The following is a 20,105-nucleotide window of genomic DNA, read 5'->3' as shown; positions in this document are numbered from 1 at the left end:
GCTCAAGGCCATGTTAATTCAAAATTTTGAGATAATGACCATAAACAGTATGAAATTGGTAGCACTGTTACCACAATGATAACTCATTGTGACCACTTTATGACGAATAAACCAATACCTAGTGTGGTATTCACAATTTGTAACCATAAGTTATATTAAAATATCACCGCCATTGTTGGCTAGTGGACCCGACGTTTCTTTCATAATATACGTAATCAATTTTACGCTCATAGTATTGATGTAGTGAAAGCGGTAAGAATATATAAAATTTATAGAAGTGTAAGTTCTATTATTACTTCGTGGAAATAACTAGCAGTTTGATACCGAAAATGTAACAAATATCACTTAAAGCTTTCCCCCATCGTATTATTGCATAAGATTTAGGATAATACTTGAAAACATTGTCGTTAATTAAAACTACAATTTAGTACTTAAAATAGCAATGTGTGTATATTATTTTTACAATTGCAGAACGTATACGTGCTCAAAAACATGAAAGTAAAAACAATGTATATAAACATGATTGCTTGTCATCTTCATCAAATTTTAATGGACCTCAACCAAATTAACACAAATTTATTTTATCTAGTTACATCTTTATGGCTTTGTGTGGGAACTGGGAACATGAATATAGTAATTTAAAGTAGAAGTTATAGTTATATGGTGTACTTATAGTTAATAGTACCGATTAAAAGTGAGTACTGGCATATACTCTCTCTTCTTTACTCCATTCTTTTTAATCCTGTTACTCCTAACTATCTTAAAGAAAGATTTTCATTTCTCGGAGAGGCACAAAACCATGGCTTGCGTAGTGCATCAAATCTCCTCCTTAAAACTCCTTCACATAGTAAATCCTTCTCACCATGCTTTACGGCTTTGTGTATTCCTTCTTGCTATGTGTCTTGTTTCTTTGCAACTTGTTGTTTTGTACTTGTATTTATATATTTATATATGTATGTATATATTGCTTGTAATTTTTGTAAATTTATATTTTAATATCTATGTATGTATATATTTTATATATAGTATATATAATGTGTGTTATTTTTTTCTAATATTTATTGGTATTATTATCCTATCCCTATTATTACCTTTATATATATATTCTTCCATTCTATTCATGCGCCACCTACCACTTTTGTTATATTTTCTCTACCTAAAGGTTGTCTGGAAGAGATTGCTTCTAGCGATAAGACCGCCTTTTGTACTTCCATATCTCTTTTCTGTCTAATTCTCTTATGTATTAATTCGATTGGTGCAATAAAGAGTTTATAATACTTCTAGTTCAGACTTTTACGCACTTTCAACAAACTGTATAATAATAAGTTTAAAAAAAATTTACTAATCCAGTATATTTATCAATACTGTTTGATTTATTTTAATCGCTGAAATTGTCTGAATTTCTACCTTATTCTTCCTTATATTTATTTATACATTAGAATAGAACCATTGTCATGCGATTTTTCCTAGCAATCGGTACACGATTTTTATTGACGTAAAATAACTCTTATTAGTACATAAGTTAGAGAATAAAATTTCGTAATGCGCCACTTGTTCTAAATTAATAATTTTCATATTCCTATATCTATCAATAATTGAAATGAATAAACAAGAGATTCTTGTATTTTTATAAGTTATTATATATATTAACAAATTAATATGTAATAAATATTAATAATGATTAATGAGAAAACAATAATAAAACCTAAACGCTTGTTTCTTCTTTAATATTTAATGTACAATAGTATCTTAAAGAAATACATAATTTATCCAGTGACCAGAAATCAAAACTAGTATGAAAATAGAGATTACCAGATTTGTTGACTTAATATTGAGTACGCGGAAACCTTATCAGTGCATAATGCAATCCTTTCACAGCATTAAAGCCTTAAATAATACGCAACCACGGTCGCAAGTACTCTGCCATCTTATAGTGTTAACGTTATACTCGTATAGGGATTCAAGCCTCTCAAGTGCTGGTTTATACAAAATAAAATATAGATGAACAGTACAAACATATAATGCTTTAAACAACTACACTTTGTTAGAATCAATATTAATCCTTATGAAATTAATTAAATTAAGAATAAAAACTTAAATAAAGAAATATCTAACACCTGTCGAATATATAGCATAACATAAATAAAGTACTTCGACTAACATTTTCAAAACTTTCACATTTATTATCTAAAGCTGTAACTAAAGATAAGCTAATTAGTTTACATTTCGATATTATATAAAGATGTGAACTGATGAAAATTAGTGGGGGAAACTTACTGTTTATATATTTTTTTTATCAGTAAAAATATTATAAGGAATAATACTAATTATAAATCGGTACTGCAAATTAATATCATATTCCAGGTCTTGATTTTGGTTTTGTTATGTTTTTTAGACGATTTCTCAGGTATTTTTATCTACTTATTTTTCACACAAGCCATTTATATTTCATCCAACAAAGTTCAGGCTACAACCATATTGAGATCATAGTTTAAATTACTTCACATACGCCCATACCAAGTTGCGTTTACACAAAAAAATTGTATAATAATATTGCTTTAATCGTCATAATTGCCATTACCATTGAAAATGTTAATTATCTAAACTGTACTTTATATAGGTACGTACCACCAAGTTAACTGTGACAAATAAAATAGTATTTGTTACGCGTTCTTGTAATTATTTAGAGAACTTATGATCGCAAATGACAAAAAAATCGTTTCTTTTCGAGGCGTGACGAGCACGATTAAAGACTAAGAGCGTAGTGTCTGCAAAATAAACGTGAAGTTTAGATTATTATTGTGGCCATAGAAAGTAACACTTTCTAGCGGTAATCAAGGGTTAATAATGGCATTCAATTATGTCAACAAGTAGCATCGTAGAGCGGGCATGAATCGATTTGTTCAGATAATCACGATTCTAGTATGCTCTTGATTTTTAACGATTACATAAAAAAAATCTTTAACCTGTAAATAAGTGTAGTTATTAGCATTAAACATCAAATGATAATTAAAATTTGTATACTATCTATAAGGAGAATTTTGGTAAGGATTATAAAAAGGATAATGAAGTTAATGATTTAAAAAGACAAAATATGCTTTTTCAATTAGAATCGGTTTTCCGGCATTTAGTATGTTTGTCTGAGTTAATAGTATTCAGGTGAATACTATTAGCTCATGTTTAGGTAAACATGGCGCGAAAAAAGTATGTGACATTAATTATTCCTCTTATAAGCCATTGTTTCTGTAACTTTAATTGTTCGAACACTGCCGTGAATAAGTTAGTGTTAAGAATATATACTCATGTAACACTTTGTAAATTCGGGAAGGTCAATCTTTCTATTCTAAAGTCTCTAACAAACAATGATTGGTGTATAGATTCAACAATCTATTCTATAAGTTTTCTCAGTTTCTCGGTAACTTTAATTCCATACATTTTTTTAACAATGTTAAACCTATTTTGTTCACAGACAGAATGACCCGTTACAATATCTATTTTTAAACTAATATGTAATCGATTAAGATTTTTAAAATTAGTTACCTATTTTTTGTGTTTACCTATTAAGTATAATCAAATCTTTCCTCTATATAATATTAGATGATACTAGTTTCTGTTCATGAATTCGTCTGCGTGACTGTTTGCACGATTGACTCAGATAAAAGCCTATAAATAAGCAATGACCTTTTCCTTCCTATTTCACCAATCGGGTAAAGCAGTAGGCGATTTGAATAACACAAATAATTGTGATTGTACGTAAAAACGGCCACTAATCTTATCGTGTGGATAATATTGCTAGGTTATGCATATTAATATCGAAGCACACGTTTTGAATCGTTAATTTGTAACGGAGTTTGTATTACGGTTTCTGTTGTGAAATTTGTTTTAAACATAACGAAATGAGACAAGTATTTGTGATATGTACTATTAATATATTAAAATCTTTTACTTTCTTTCCTGTGGATTGCTTGAATTAGAATAAAGGTTATTATGTTAAATTCAACATAGATTATCTACTATATATGTATTACTACATATTCATACTATATATACTATATACCACATATTCATAAACAATTTTAATTTACGTAATATTTGTTTTATATAGATTTGAAGGTGTTTACATAATAGGAATAAAATTAGCTGTATTTTGTTTCTTTTTATACTTTCAAAAATATTAATACTCTATAACAAATGTCCTTAATTTTGGTATCATATTACTACTTTCCCTCCAAGCTATGGTAAATATGCACATTTGTGGCTCTATTTACATTTCACTTGATGAAATGTGTACGGGTATTAACCTACTAACATCTAGGTTATGTACAGATATTATTCCACATTTGTATACCAAAGTATTAATTGATACCATTTATTGATTAATCTATGTGTGAGCATGAGTAGATAAATATTTGAAATTATTTACATTTATCTTACTTTTAAGGAATATCTTCATATAGCAAAATTACAATCCGTTATAAATATTCAGAAACATTGCTGACAAATATTTATACGAAAAGAAAAAATAGGAAACATTAACGCGTACGTACGCACGTACGTACTCGTACGTTTGGGACATTAAAGAATTCCTAGTTTTCACAATTCGATCTCACTAACACATCTTGTTAGAGAGGATCATGAAATTTCTCATTATAACCCTCCATAATCAAAGAAATCTGTAAATATCATATAATGATTTACACAGCAGTAGCAACATGGTTATAATTGTAACACAGTACAGTACATAGTATTATGAATATTTTATATTTGTTTATATATAAAATATTTTTTTGTAATATATTTTTTATAATATATTTTGTACTTGCCTATACACTAATCACGTATAGTGCGTAGGCAAGTACAAAATATAATAGTTTTCAACAATAAAAAATTATTTAAATTTTATTATAATGTAATTTTTGCTAAATTTGTTTATTTACCTTAGTCCTTATAAAACATTAATATAAAGTAATTGAAAGGCATCACTATTCTTAGTAACAAAATTAGATATTATTTTTAAAAAGAATGTTTGGTGAATTGTTAATCAGGCAATTGTCCATCTAAAAGAGATGTTAGCCACACAATGCCTGTTCAATGACGCGTAATTCCAGCGTTACATTACAGTTTTAATTTATTCATTTCCAATACATTTGAATAGAGCGGGTATGTTTGCCTATAATTACGCCTATTACATGGTAATTTAAACAAGTGGAATATTCAAATAATTTTGGACCAAATATTGTACAATGCAATTCACGATTGCGTATACCTCAATGTTTGTTCACTTGATTATTTACTCTCAGCTACGCAACTTAGGATTTATTTTGCCTATTTCAGCTACAGCATTTCAAATCGATTTGCGTCTTAAACATTGGCAATTTCGCTAGTGAGGCAATACCCTTGGGAGTACATAAATTGTATTGAAAATGAAGACAGGCAAATTTAACTATATAATATTATTACTAAAGAAGTTCAAAAAGGAGACAAAGCTTCATTAATATAATTAGCAGTACAAAAATGCAGCAACAACTTTGTAAATTATGTAAATTTACAAATAAAATAAAATACAATTATACCAAATTTTATATTATAAATGTGTGTGTAAGAGTATTCTAAAAATAAAGACGCCAGAACTGTGTTGTTTTTTAAAATTGGAAATCATTGTGTTTGCATTTAGCATGATGGAAATTAAATAAAAAACATTACAAGTGAAATTGTCGTCATAATATTATCATCACAAACAACAATCTCTTATTTACCGTGTACGTAATTTAAGCTAATGAATGAATTAAGTATTCAACTTAAAAAATAAAAAAAAGAATACATTAAATGTATGTAAAGTATGTATTGTAAAGTTAGTGGAATATTTATAAAAGATGTCTCACTATCTGTTGTATGAATTGACCACCAGGTTACCCCAACTAATAACACGAGGGGTAATATGGCTTCCCAAGACGTGGATGTGAGACGTAATACATTGCATTCCCCTCCAGACGCACGTGTAGAACTTATTTTGAACTCCCCTATTATAATATGATATATGTATGTATTGTTATTAGAAATACTATAGGAATATAACTGATCTAGAAATATTCTGACAATGCAAGATTCATTTAAAGGGGGGTTTAAAGAGATTGTTAGTAATAGGGACTAGTGGCCTATTGCTATGTAACCATCGTGGTTATTTAAAAGTACGACGGACTAAATGATTTGACTTCATCCTTCATCTTCATCATTCTTCTTCATTAGATATTTATCCGTTAGAGGCGGGTGCAATTTTCATTAACATCCATTAAAATAATAAAATATCAAAACACAATATACGTATATCTAAACAGGTAGGTGGCACTTCACTAAGTAACAAATAAAAAGTGCATTGCGTGGAATGTACAAAGACAAGTTTATTTGTAATAGTGATAATTTTACAAAACCACTCAGTATTAATTATGTTATTAGTAAAATAAATATTTCTTTGAATTAATAAGACACAAAAGACACAATGCCCGCGAGCTACGTCGTGAAAGTTGTTAGACGTCCCTGTCATTTTCTATACAATTGTGTGTTTTGATGCCATTGAGAGTTGTTTAGTACCAACAACATAAACATTTATTATGTATAATATTAATTAAGTGTTTTGCACGTTTTAATATGCAATATCATAGGTAATGTCAATAATTATAGTGATCTCACTTAACGGACTATCTAAGCACCTGGATAGTAAAAATAGTTAATTAGTTAATAAATAATTAAATATTTATATACGACATTAAACTCATTTAGAAAGTTATAGAGTATATACAGTAGCGGTTCTGATTGACAAATCATACCTTCATCTTTACGCATCAGTGCATATATATTTAGAACTATCGGTTGGTATGTACAGGCAATACCTACGTTGTCATAATTAAAATTTATGGATTAATTCTTTATATGTCAATTTGAATATTAAAATATAATTTATAATTACGAACTATAGATATATGTTTAATTTTAAAAGCGCAAGTTTAACTTTAATTTACTCTTACTGCGGTTGATGCTTATGTTTATAACAAAATTTAGTGATCTAAGAGATAATTAAACGATATTTATGTAGTACCTATTGACTATACATATTTGTATGTATATTGTGTATGTGTATTTCATGTACTAAAATTTGCGCAGTATATACGACTTTATAATACATATATTGAGTGACAATGTAGTCAATTTATTATTAACCTCTTGATCGACAGATTATGACAGACGGACGGACATTGGGATACCATTGAATACGATTTGCGTGAGATCCTAAGGAAATCACGTCAAGAAGCAAGCCTACGATCAGAAGTGGGTAGATATAAACTGATCTATATACGATAAATAATGGTCAATAACTTTTCAGTTTTATTGCTCCTTCAAAATTTGTTATTCTTGTTTTTTTATGTCCAGTTTTTATTGTTATGCATTAGAAGTAAATCCGTTATCTGTGTATGTGATATGTTAATAGCAGTCATATTTCATGTTATTTGTTAAGTATTATAAAATGACTTAATCATTTTATATACTGTTGCAACAAAATGAGTATTCGAACAGGTAGATAGTGGCGGAATTGTTAGTACTATAGATTAATATCCGCATTGCTAGCTAGCATTGTATCATGTTAGGTTGATCTCCACGCGATTCCCCCTGGAAACCAATATGTTAAATTCCTGGTGAATTTGCCATTTTTTAGCCAACGTGATCATCATTGACCTGACTTCATACTCATCTTATCATCCTACACTGGTGTCCCGCCAGCATATAACGTTACTACACGTGAGTGTCCCATTCCATTATCGTCCCTAAAAATAACAGGTAGATAGAAGAATATACTAGAATTTTTCCTGTCTGCTTTATCAAACACTGTTTATGTGACTTTTGACGGGTCATGAGACAACATATCTTAATGTTAGTACCAATAAGAAGCTGGTTGTATATCAGAAATAGGAACATTAACTAATATGCATAGGTATAGAGATTACTTATTACTTTTTGCATTGAAATGGTTTCCTAATTATATCTGTCACGTGGACCTTGCTAGTTGAGCTTGGCCACCAATGTCACGAGCAAGGCTAATCCCTGGCCGTGATCGCCGATAAATATAATCATGTACGAAGAGGTTTGTTCACATTTGTATTTAGTGCACAAACGCATTTGTCCGATTACTGATTGATTAAAAGTGTGACATCTACAGACCGGTTTTTTAAGTCAGCGCGCGTGCTAGATACAACGACAGTATTTCTCTTCACTGCAATACAAACGCAGTCCTTATTCATATAAATAATTTCAAACAAATATTAATACATTTAGCCTATAAGTCATATATCAGTCCTTGTGATATAAGTTCGCGTCAAACCAAAAACACAGACAGACAAACTTTCACATTTATAGTAATAGTACGGCATATAAATAAATATAATGGTGGAAAGTAGTATATATATAAATAAACAAGACCTTGCACGTGGTACCCACATGTATTAAATTGACAACAGCTTGGAAAAGGGGTGCGGTGATAGTTAATAGTACGACTATCGGCCTTATCAGGTCGACCTTCACGAGACTTCGTTATAATATAATAAGTAATCTGATTTCGTTGGTACTCTGCCAGCATATATTATAAGAACTAACTTCATTTTGTCCACAAAAATACTTTGAAGGCTGCACCAGCTCTCTTACCCTTGACATGACGGGAAAAAGGATTGCTAGTAGTGTAAAATAATTACTCCATCGCTAGCAATGTACCAAGTCAGGGTGACCACACGGTACGGTTGTCCCTGGTAAGAATCGTGGTGAATTCCTGGCGAATTAGTCACAAACAGGACCAACTGATCTGACCTCATGGCCATCTTATGATCCTCTACTGGTGCCACGCCTGCGTAAACCGTTAGCGCAGGAGGGTGCATCATTCCATAATCATCAAAAAAAAACCCTTGACATGGAAACGTAACAAAGTGTCCAATCTTTGCTACTTTACTGCTATAAATATAGGACATTAGCGTGTATTGTAAGTTTATGTTTACAAAAATAGGTAAGGTAGTGGGTAGTTAGTACCAACGTATTCACTAAATCATATAAGCTTTAAAGGTACTTGAATTTCGCAAAATGATTTCATTAGTAAGAACAGGTAAGCAGAGTAAGGTTTATTTTTTTTCTACTATTATGATTTTAAATATTTAGGTGAATTTTAGTACTTTAAAATCGTTTTGAAGAGGACATACTTCTGTAGCGAAAATAAAACTTGAAGACGAGGTACGATAGGTACTTAGTTAAATTCAACCAGAGGCATTGAATCTATTATCTAATACGCAGTGCATTGGACGTGAACATAGATACCTAAATTAAGAGATTAGTTATTTAATTTAATTTAATTTACTAACTTAGTTTATAAGATGTTTACGGACAAGCGGATATATGAAATAAATTCTTCAAAAATAGTAATTGCCTTATTTAATTATTTTACTGCTAAAATAAAATATATTAGGTGACAAATACTTTCTATAACTTTATGGGTCACATCAATACTATCTCACGGGGAAAATGACGCAAATGACAATTCACAGCAGCCGATTGTGGTATACTTATTGTTCTCTAACCGATGTATTCAGTGCATGTATACCACTCAACCGTTCAGTGTTGCGAAACCTACATGAACATTGTGATAATAAGAGTACCATTTAGATTTGCTAAAGGCTTTGTAAACCACTTGCATTGTTATTTTGCAGCATTTAGGCTTGTTTTACCGCAATAATAATATGTATTATTTATTTACCTTATATATTTAAAGAATTCCTGAGACTTGTATTACAGTCTCCTTCTTCGTCCACTTGGGAGTTTATTTATCCGTATTAAATTAATAAGTTTAGCGTGAAATTTGTACATTGATATTATTGCTTCAGTATCGACTATCGACATATCGAATAATCAATTGAAGGGACGCTTGAGTGAAATTATGATAAATATCGAGTTCGGATTTGTGCAGGGTTGTCAACCCAAAAAAAAAAACTTAGCTTAAACTTTGACCATCAAAATCTCGTACAGGCTTTTAAGAATACTAAAAATACCCTTGTACCTACGGAAGGCCAAAAATCTAGTATATTCTCCTATGGTTATGAAATGTATTTTTATAAGTTCATCGAGTAGGCTCAATACGTACGGGAGTGCCTACCCCGCCGTCACCTTCTACGCCTCTCGTTGACAAAAAGTTATATATTGAATATACTCATAAATATTAATGCCGAAATATCAAATAATATATTAGCTACAGTAACATTCTACTTTCACAAAATATTTAAACAAATACAATGAAAATTAATCATTTATCTACACGCTTTACATAATGTTTCAAATAGGTAACTCAAACTTGCAACAAACACTAATATTTCTATAGACAAAGATAAATGAGTAATACATAATATTATTTATAACTTTAGAAAGGAAATATGCACCTATGATATTAGTCATATAGATTTCATCATAGATATCTATATTAATAGTTGTTTTATAGAATAATGTTGATATAAAAATTATAGCGCTACAATATACTATATTCAACGGATGGTCAAATGGTAAGAACGGAAAGTGGTAACTGTCGCCTAATCACAAACAAGATAGAAGCACTGTGGACTATCAATCCATACGCTTATTTCATGGTGTTTACATTTTTATTTTTCTCATATTTTTAACTTGACTCTCTTGTATCTCTCTTGTATTATATTACCTATCTAAAACAACCTAATTTATATTATTTTCTACTTCTAAATTTGTTACTTCAATAAATTCGTCACAATCCATAGATTTAAATTGACAATAAGTATATTAATACTTATATTTAATTTAAAAGCATAAGGTAAATTTCAATACATATCCACATATTACCTAAAATTTAATTTTGATTGAATATTATACAGCAGTACCTACAGCTATTGAATATTATTTATTAGTAAGGAAATTTCGCATAATACTGTAATAAGTGTATTATAATAGCGCCATAATTCTAAGTCTTACAAATTGTTACAAGCTAATAATCCAATCGATATTGATCAGCGCAGTAGAAATTATCTTTAAATTACTGTTAATTAGCATATAAAGCATGAAGCGTGAAAAACTTATGCAATCCGTGTCCATCTATATCGATTAACTAAATTAATTCAATATATACAAAGTAACTTATCTATGGAAGAGTTCTTGGTATGTTCAATTGTTTCTGTGATGTTATCCAAGAAACACTGAATTACACTTGAGGCATTTTCACCATATTTATTATTGAAAGCAGATAAAAAAATTCCATGCAATTTATGAGATAAATATCATATTTGAAATAGAACCATCACAAGGTGTAAAAAATACACTTACGTATTAATACTGGATGTATACTATATATGTATATATTACATACGTTGAAAGCAGCTTTATAGAGATATAATTAATTCTTTAAAAGCACTTAGTATTTCAGCAAAGAAATTCTTATAAAGAGTAATCGGTTTTTAATTGTTGTATGCCAAATCTCTTAAAACGTGCTCAGATGTATGTAAGGTAATGACGAGCACTAGTTGAAAAAATAAAAAGAAAGCCGAGACCATTACGTTTGTATCACAGTCACGATAGGAATATAATAATTAACCTTATTTAAACAATATTATACATTATTATTCAATATTTTGTTTTATTACTAACCAATTTTATAAGTTAGAAATTGACGAGATTATAATGATCTAGAATTTTAATCGGTTTTATGTAAAATATACTTATATGGATATAATTCAGGTTTACTTCATTTTTAGGAATAAAAACCTATCAAATAATTGTTAATTTACATAAATAAGTAATTTCTTGATACATTTAAGCGGTGTAAAATTTTCTAAACTTATTAGGTACTTTCAACTATCAGGAAACCTAAATAAGCATACAACATATACATACATAAATAAAAAAACAGAAAATCAAAATAAGGAGTTAGTTACAATTACTAATTTCAAAGTATGAGCAAACTTTTCAATTAGGGAAGTAAATGAAATGCTCATAAATATAAGTCCAATAGAAGAATAGGAGAGAGACAAATGCTGACTTTCTAAGTTTCTTCAATTGGTGCATTGGTCCAGTATTCAGTAGGGCCAGTGAAATTGATTCGATAGAAACGGGGTCGACATCGTGCATTTGTAAGCGCATCTGTAATAGTCATCCGCTCTGATTGACAACTGCCGTGAAGTATCGATGGCGGAACACTTTCCGCCCGCGACCAATGTCCGAATGAATTCAAACCAACGCTAGACGAGATATGAAACAATTGAAAATATACTTTTACAGGGTTGCCAAATACAAAACATTTATAGTCGTATAGGTAAGTAAAAAATTTCGTATATTGTCTGTCTAACCTACAGAAATCGGTTAAAATGTAAAGTTGTCGTACATCATTACATTTTAACCGATTTCCGTAGGTCAGTATCTCGTACATACTTGTACGAGAATTAAAATATCGTCGTGCCAAATACTTAAGCCTCGGTGGTCTAGCGGTTTAGCACACCTCTTTACTTCCGAAGGTCGCGGGGTTTATTCCTCGCACGATACAAACATTTGTATTCATGAGATGATTATTTATGTCAGTCTAGGGGTTTTCTATGTATATATTTACAAAAAACATCTAAGTACATATTTATATCAGTTATTTAGTACCCAGAATATAAGCTCTGTTTCCTTTGGGACTAGGTGGCGTTGTGTTAATTGTCTACCAAGACAATTATAAATATTATTAGTATAATTATTATTCTCGTACGATTGGCATCCTTGTTACATTAATATGAGTATGTATTTGCTAACAGTTTGACGTTGCCATTGGACAATTAGATGCGGAAGAGTTGCATTCACGTACCGTCTCTAATGCTCTTTGCTAAGACTGTAATGAAAAAAAATACAATACTTGTGTGTACTTGAATTTTAAATAAATTATTGATGAAAGTAAACAGTCATTTAATTGGTATTTTGTAAGTAATTGATGCAATTTGACAACGTACGTACAATCTTCCGGTTACATTTAGGTATTTCAATTAGACGAAGTCGCGTTGTCATTTTTACACGCACTCTCTATACAAACATATTATCTTTTTTGTTCTCATTGAGCTGTTTATTCAATGAATAAATAGTGCCATATTGGTTTTTAATAACGTAAGTATCTTAGGGTAAAAAAATATTTTGTCCGTCAATTGTTACCCACTCAATATAGTCCTCTTAGCTCGGTTAATATTATCTTCACCCAGAATTTGTAATACTGATACCTATGTATAAAATTAAAAAAATACAATCGGAATAATTTCATCGGGGTTGTCCATTGTTAACTTTATTCTAAATATTATTGTTTGTGTTATATCAATAACAAATCTTATAGAATGCATGGAGTATTCAAATTATAAATAATTGTAGACTTGCAATATTTTAAACCATTTTCCAGAGGGCATACTGGAGTCAAAGACCTTGAAAATATATTTACGTTGATAATATTAATAATCATATGAAATGTGTACTGATTATTATTAAATCGGATATTAAGATTCGGTCTGCTATTTATTACACTTAAATATTAGATTCAAAACACACCTAATTATTTAAGATAGTATTAATAAATAAAACATTTCTATTGTTGCAGATAATTACAGTCAATTCACAAACAAAGTAGGCACATCCGGGTGAAATATGACAATTAATCGAGCAAAACCGTGGGTGTGGAAATAATGTGAAAATCGAACAACAATCGCATAAAACACAAGCTCCCACATAGTAACGTGCGTGTTGTGACCGTAAAAACGAGATGAGCACTCGATTGTATCGATACGATCGAGTTTAGTGATCCGTACTTGGAGCACGAACACACATCTTGCTACAGGATGTTGTTGTTAACATTTCTGTAAACCGCAACATTGTGCGGGTATTTGTGCGTTTAAATCATATTGATATATCCTTAACTAGTTGACAATTTCGTCTGCATCACAATTTCGCATTTTTGTAACATTTTTATTGACGCTCCGCTCTTATTAGTCGTAGCATGTAACCTTCGTTAATAAATGGGCTATCAAGCACTAAAAGAATTGTTCCATTCGGATTACTACTACTCCAAATTCCTGAGGTTAACGCGTTCAACCACACAACGAAACTAACTCTTCAGTTTTATAATATAGGCATCTATAGATACGAATAATGTTAGTAGCAAATTTTGATGCCAAATTTAGAATTTAGTTATTTAAAACATCGTCATAAATAGGTTCTATGATTTAATCGCAATGTAATTTAAGCTATAAATAAGCTCTATTTATGTAATGGTAGATATTATATTATGTTATACAGAAATACAAATTTGATTAAGAGTAATATTGTTAGTGATAATAAAACTAATATTTCTATCAGCAAGATACAGTGTTGGGATCAAAAATGTAATTGTACATTAATGTACATATCTAAACCCGTTGAGGTACAATTATAGTTTAGTGCAGACGGCAGAAACCTAGACCTACTGAAAAGGCTTACACAATTTTATTTATTGGCTAGTCACAAATTACAATGATAAATATTTACTCACATGAATTACAGACCATTGCTATAATACACTAAGTTTCGTTTCGGAATAGAAGAAAACCAGCAATAAAAGACAGGGTGAAAGGTATTTCGAGCGTTGTCATAATATCTTTGAAATGCACTGAATTAAGATTTTAAAGTGCTTTTAGCGAAAGTTTCATAACAGATGATTCATAAACTATACATTTTTATTAAATGTAAAAAGTGTCATAATTCTATAAAACGGTAGGAATACTTTTTAAATATTATAAACGATGGGTATGAGTTACAATAGTATTTCAAATGTGCCGCTCGTACAGACTGGATGCACATCGATGCAGATCCAATAACGGCAATTATCTCTTTATGCAACGAATACCTACCCGTACGTGCTCTTTGCTTCATGTACATACAAGTTACATGTTATTACTGTCTAATTGCACAAGTCAAGGTTAAGAATTAGATCACTGCTCAATAGTATTTAACATATTCACTACATACGGTATGTCAAAATTATTCTTTTAAAGCCTGCGCCGTAATAAACGGTAATAAAGTATTCAGGTATGTGTTCTATACACAAAATGCAATCTATAAAAAGCAAAACGGTATCAAAGTACAAATTTACATCTAAATCTATAGAGCCGATTTTTAGATAACATATATACAAGAACATTACATAGTAAGTACGTTTTATAGTATAAACGGTTACAAGATAATTATTAAAAGGTACAGGACAATTCTATTTAAGTAAGTAATCACCTTAAATTGTTTAGTAAGATTAACAAATACGTAAATACGAAATAAATAAAGTTATCTATACATAATTTACATTTTCTCTGTTATGTATTAAGAAACTTTATGTCACTACGTATATCAAGATTTGGAAACTGCACAGATGAGGAAAGATAAATTATTGTATGTCGTATTTACTTGGTTCACCTTTCGACGTCGTGTGAAATCATATTATTGTACTTTATTGTACTGTATATTTTATCGAAAAATTAACGCCATAAATTATCCATCGTCTGCGCAGATCCTAAGATATACAATTGCTAAATATTAAAAATATTGTAAACTTACCCACTAATATTAGATGTCGGATGTAACTGTATCCAATACTTAGCTTCTTTAACAAATTAGTACGTACGTAATGAAGTTTAGAAACCACATGCACTTTTTCGAGTTAAGTTACCGGCATTTTCGCGTCAACATAGCTCGGAGCGAGCGCGCGGAGTCGTGAACAAGACACATGTGAAATCAGCTGTGGCTGCGAGCTGCGCAGCTAACGGGACATGCCCCCACCCACCAAGTCCAGACCTGTCGTACTCTAACTTAGATAAGATAACCAAACTCCGCACCTTGTTTATTTACGGATTATGAGTCAATTGCTAAAACATGAGAAAAATAAGATTAATTTACCAATATGATGACTCGATATGTAATCACCACATCAGTGATTAGAATGGTATTTGTAACATTTTAATAATCGATATGTCGAGTGCGTGACTCTATTGAGAAACTGTATTACATTTCGGTAGGTACGAAAAAAGAAAGGTTCATTCACGTCGATAACATATCTAATAAAGTAAGCGAATATAATTGGAATCACGCAATCTGTACCGATAGAGAGGTACACGTAGGTAGGTTCTATATGTATACATTCTTATTTTTCTTAATGTTCATAGAGAAATCATGCTGTAATAGCTAAGCTAGCTTTAAGCTACTACTTTGAAGGTATACTTAAATATAAAACATACATATTTAGAATAGACTTCATAAAGAAGAAACTAGTTATTACTCTTAGATTTTAAATATTTGGCGCCCTATAGAAAACTCAGGTATTATTTGTGTAAAAGGGTTTTAAAACATTCGACGGGACTAAAACATATAGACACATTTAGACCACATAATTATTTTTTTAGGATGTCTTTCTTTTGCATATTCTTGCACATTATTAAAAACTAATAAATCAACAATTACAATATGCCTTCGTATTTCATATACGAAGGCTTATGAAATATAGACGTTAAATATAGGCTTGACTACATCCATTCTATTTCAGTACTGAAATAGTCTAATAGCATGCTGCGTTTTACTCTTTGTTTGTTTAAGTAATTAGTAAAAAATAGTGTACTTAGAGAGTAATTTCTATGAGAAATAAAATTATAGCAAATAGTCATTAGAGAGTAATTTCTATGAGAAATAAAATTATACCAAATAGTCAAAATGACCTGTTTTGAAGTTCATAGTGTCAAGGGGAGAATTGGTACATAACAATTTACATAACATAAAAATTTAAACTTGCCTGTCTGTTCTACCAATATGGATACTTTTGATTTCTATAATATTATTACAATATTTGTAATCATTCGTTTCTGGGGAACTGTTACTAATTTTAATCGCAGTAACTATAAAATAAAATGTTATGGTTCTCATAATATTATGCAAGTATATAATGTATACTAGTATATTATATATAGTTTTAATAGTACCTACCTACTATCAAACATTGAAGCAATTAAATGAAACGATAAAATATTCGTTATTTAGTAATATTTGTTTTTTATTGCACATCATTCGTATTGCAGTTTCTGCGAATTTGATTTGCTAATGCGAGAGTTTATTGTATGAAATTGTTTGTAAATTACATTTTTTAAATACTCTATCTATATAGTTTGTTATAATATTAAATAAATGTGCTGACTTATTTTAAGTTAGTATAGCTTTCTGCAAATATCCATAACTATATCTACTTATTCTGTACAATGAACAGAGTCATCCTACATAGCGTTCTTTATTTATAGCACAGAGGACAAACGAGCTTGCTGCTCACTTGATTTTAAGGGATTACCTCCGCCCATGAGCAATACCAGGTGATTGCAAGTGCGTTACTAGCCATTTAAAAATGTTTAAGCTCTTAACTTGAAGATTTTAATATCGTATCGGTTCGGAGTATCATTGGTGGAAGGTAATTCAACGATACGAGTATGCCACTACAACACTTTTCTTCTTATTTCATTTTCGAGTATACAAGTTTTGATTATAAAACAATGTAAAAGGCATTGTAATGATAAATAAAATACTATTACTACTACACAAGTATATTTAAAAAAAATACTTATACAGAAATATACATGTATGTTCCTACTTGATACGCCAATTAGTATTTTAAAAACGTGTTTCATATCGGTTCGAGTTGCTTATTCACAATACACAGAATTAGCATTTTTTGTTGATTCAACGAGATTACTTAGAGTAAACTGCAATCTAAATTATATGTGTGCATAAAAAGGTATTTAAGAGTAAGGTAAAGCACTACAATAATGAAAATAATAAATATTTCGTCGTAGATTTTTGAGTCTATATACCTGGAATTATATTTACGCTATTAATTTTATTAGCAATGGAAAAAAACTTAAATAGGCTACTACTATTCATACATGGCTTACGGAAAATTCGTAAATGAACTAAATACTTAAATTATAATGATTTCAAAAAAATTTTATAAAAATAAAAAAAATGTAGGCATATTGTTGAAGGCAATTAACATAGTGAAGTGGAACAGTAATAATAAAAAACGTTAAAGGCGGACGAAGTATCTAGAAGACGATGGAAGTTTATAAATTGCATAAAAGATTTTCGCCACTCATTATTCTGTGGCCATACCATACAAACGAAAGTCACGAATCACTTTCCTACAAATACTTAAAAATACTGTCGCCCTGATTCAAATGACACCGATTACTTATTTGGCATACACGCAGCCGCATGCTCTAATAATTGCAACTATCGTCTTGACTCTCATCTTTGATGTACCGTATGAGAAAGATTTCAATAATATGCATATAAGTGTTTACCAACGAAATATGACGATATCTGGAATGAAGTCTACCAAACTAGGAACTGGCAAAAGTTTCGTGTAAGATTCTCATGTCTATACATTTAATTTTATCTATACTTAGCTATGCCAGCTTGCCTAACTTAGACTTGGCATAAAGAAATATAAATTGTTAAGTATAGGGAGCATTTAGATAGGTATCTGTAATATAACATAATTTCCCATTGAACTGAGGTGAGTAAATTTTGATACACTTTATTAAGTAACATGGCTAGGTAATCAGTTGAAAACGTATAAATTGCTTTCAAGTTTGTATAAACATAGACCACTTCAAATTGTATTATATCGCTGGTCAGTAACCTTGATCTTAGCTTGAAATTGCGGACAGATACCATTTGACCTCTAGGGCTAACATTCACGAAATACTGCAACGTCAATATACAATAGTAGCATAAGCAGTCAAGGTAATATTATAATTATACAATAGTATCTATAAATAAATGATAGGTAAGATTACAAGGCTTCAATATTCAATTAATCTGAATTGGAATAGTTTTATATACATACATAAGTCTGTGTATTTAATCATACAAAACATGTTTACGTGTAATGGTGTAAGTAGGTACTAAATATTTTCGTTAAATCTACGAAAGACCCGTAAGGTTCTTACGGAAATATTTCTACGTAGTAATTACAGCTATGTGAGTGGGGCAATATTCAGCAGAACTAAATATATTTACCTACTTGTTTAGAAGATGATCTTGGTTGATTTTCTCACAAACAAGTTTTGCTATTTGCGTGTTTCGTGCGTGTTAGATAAGTATGTCCAAAATTGTTAGAACTTTCACCAGCACTTTTTTAAGTTTTATAATCTAATGCAACTTCACATTGATTTTAAACATAACAGCCGGTTTCATAGTTTTTAAACGCAAAGTTCATATTAGAATTAAGCAGTAGGTGTGAATAAATTTAAAACTCTCAATATTCTCAATAGGTACCTAACACAAATCGATATCATAATTATTTAATACTCCATTCAAGTTACGTCCAAACAGTTTAGTTAACATTTTAATTATAACGAAATATAAATATTGGATTAATACTAATATATATTTTTCAATTAATAACTAATACGTATATAACTTCAATTTAGAATTAGCAGATATTGACGAATGTCGACACAAAAAATACTATAATACAATTTCTTTGTCAACAAACTTCTATTCAAAGTAGGTTGAAAATAATTTCCACATATAATTCATTATTTGTACACTTGATTTCGTATTAAATATTACTTATCGTCTAACTATACAAATAAATCTGTTGGATCTGTCCACACTGTTTACTTAGACTGTATGTCCAACGTATATATGATATTATATTATTTTTTAGCAAAGAGCAAGTCATTTTAGTTCTTAGTCTAAACGTTTATTTATAACACAAAAAGGAGATATTTTTAAATATTATTTATGTTTATTTTGTGTGTAATTTCATTTTTTATTACTTACTAAATATGAAGCAATCCGCTTCATAACTAAATTATTAATATGATTTAATTTGTCTATACTGAAATATATCAATTTGCTCATTGCATATATAGTTGTTAGTTGATACAGATAATAATATGATATTGATAGGCACCTAGATCAAAGAATCATACAAATTACTACTACCAAGCTACTAATAATAAATATAATTCAAACGCGAAACAGGT

General features: G+C 29.9%; 1 protein-coding gene across 3 annotated transcripts in view; it reads right to left on the bottom strand.

Moving 5' to 3' along the window:
• Nucleotides 1-15,676, bottom strand: part of LOC131841033 (myosin-IIIb-like) — a 35,873-nt gene extending 20,197 nt beyond the window's left edge. For all 3 annotated transcript variants that reach the window (XM_059189294.1, XM_059189442.1, XM_059189366.1), the window contains exon 1: nucleotides 15,634-15,676. The gene's annotated coding sequence lies outside the window, so the exon portion shown is untranslated. The remainder of the gene's footprint in view (nucleotides 1-15,633) is intronic.
• Nucleotides 15,677-20,105: the final 4,429 nt, after the last annotated feature.

This window comes from Achroia grisella, unplaced genomic scaffold (assembly GCF_030625045.1).
Source record: "Achroia grisella isolate CSIRO2021 unplaced genomic scaffold, CSIRO_AGI_Agris_v1 utg1023, whole genome shotgun sequence".
Classification (NCBI taxonomy): Eukaryota; Metazoa; Arthropoda; class Insecta; order Lepidoptera; family Pyralidae; genus Achroia; species Achroia grisella.
This window is presented reverse-complemented; position numbering and strand designations above follow the sequence as displayed.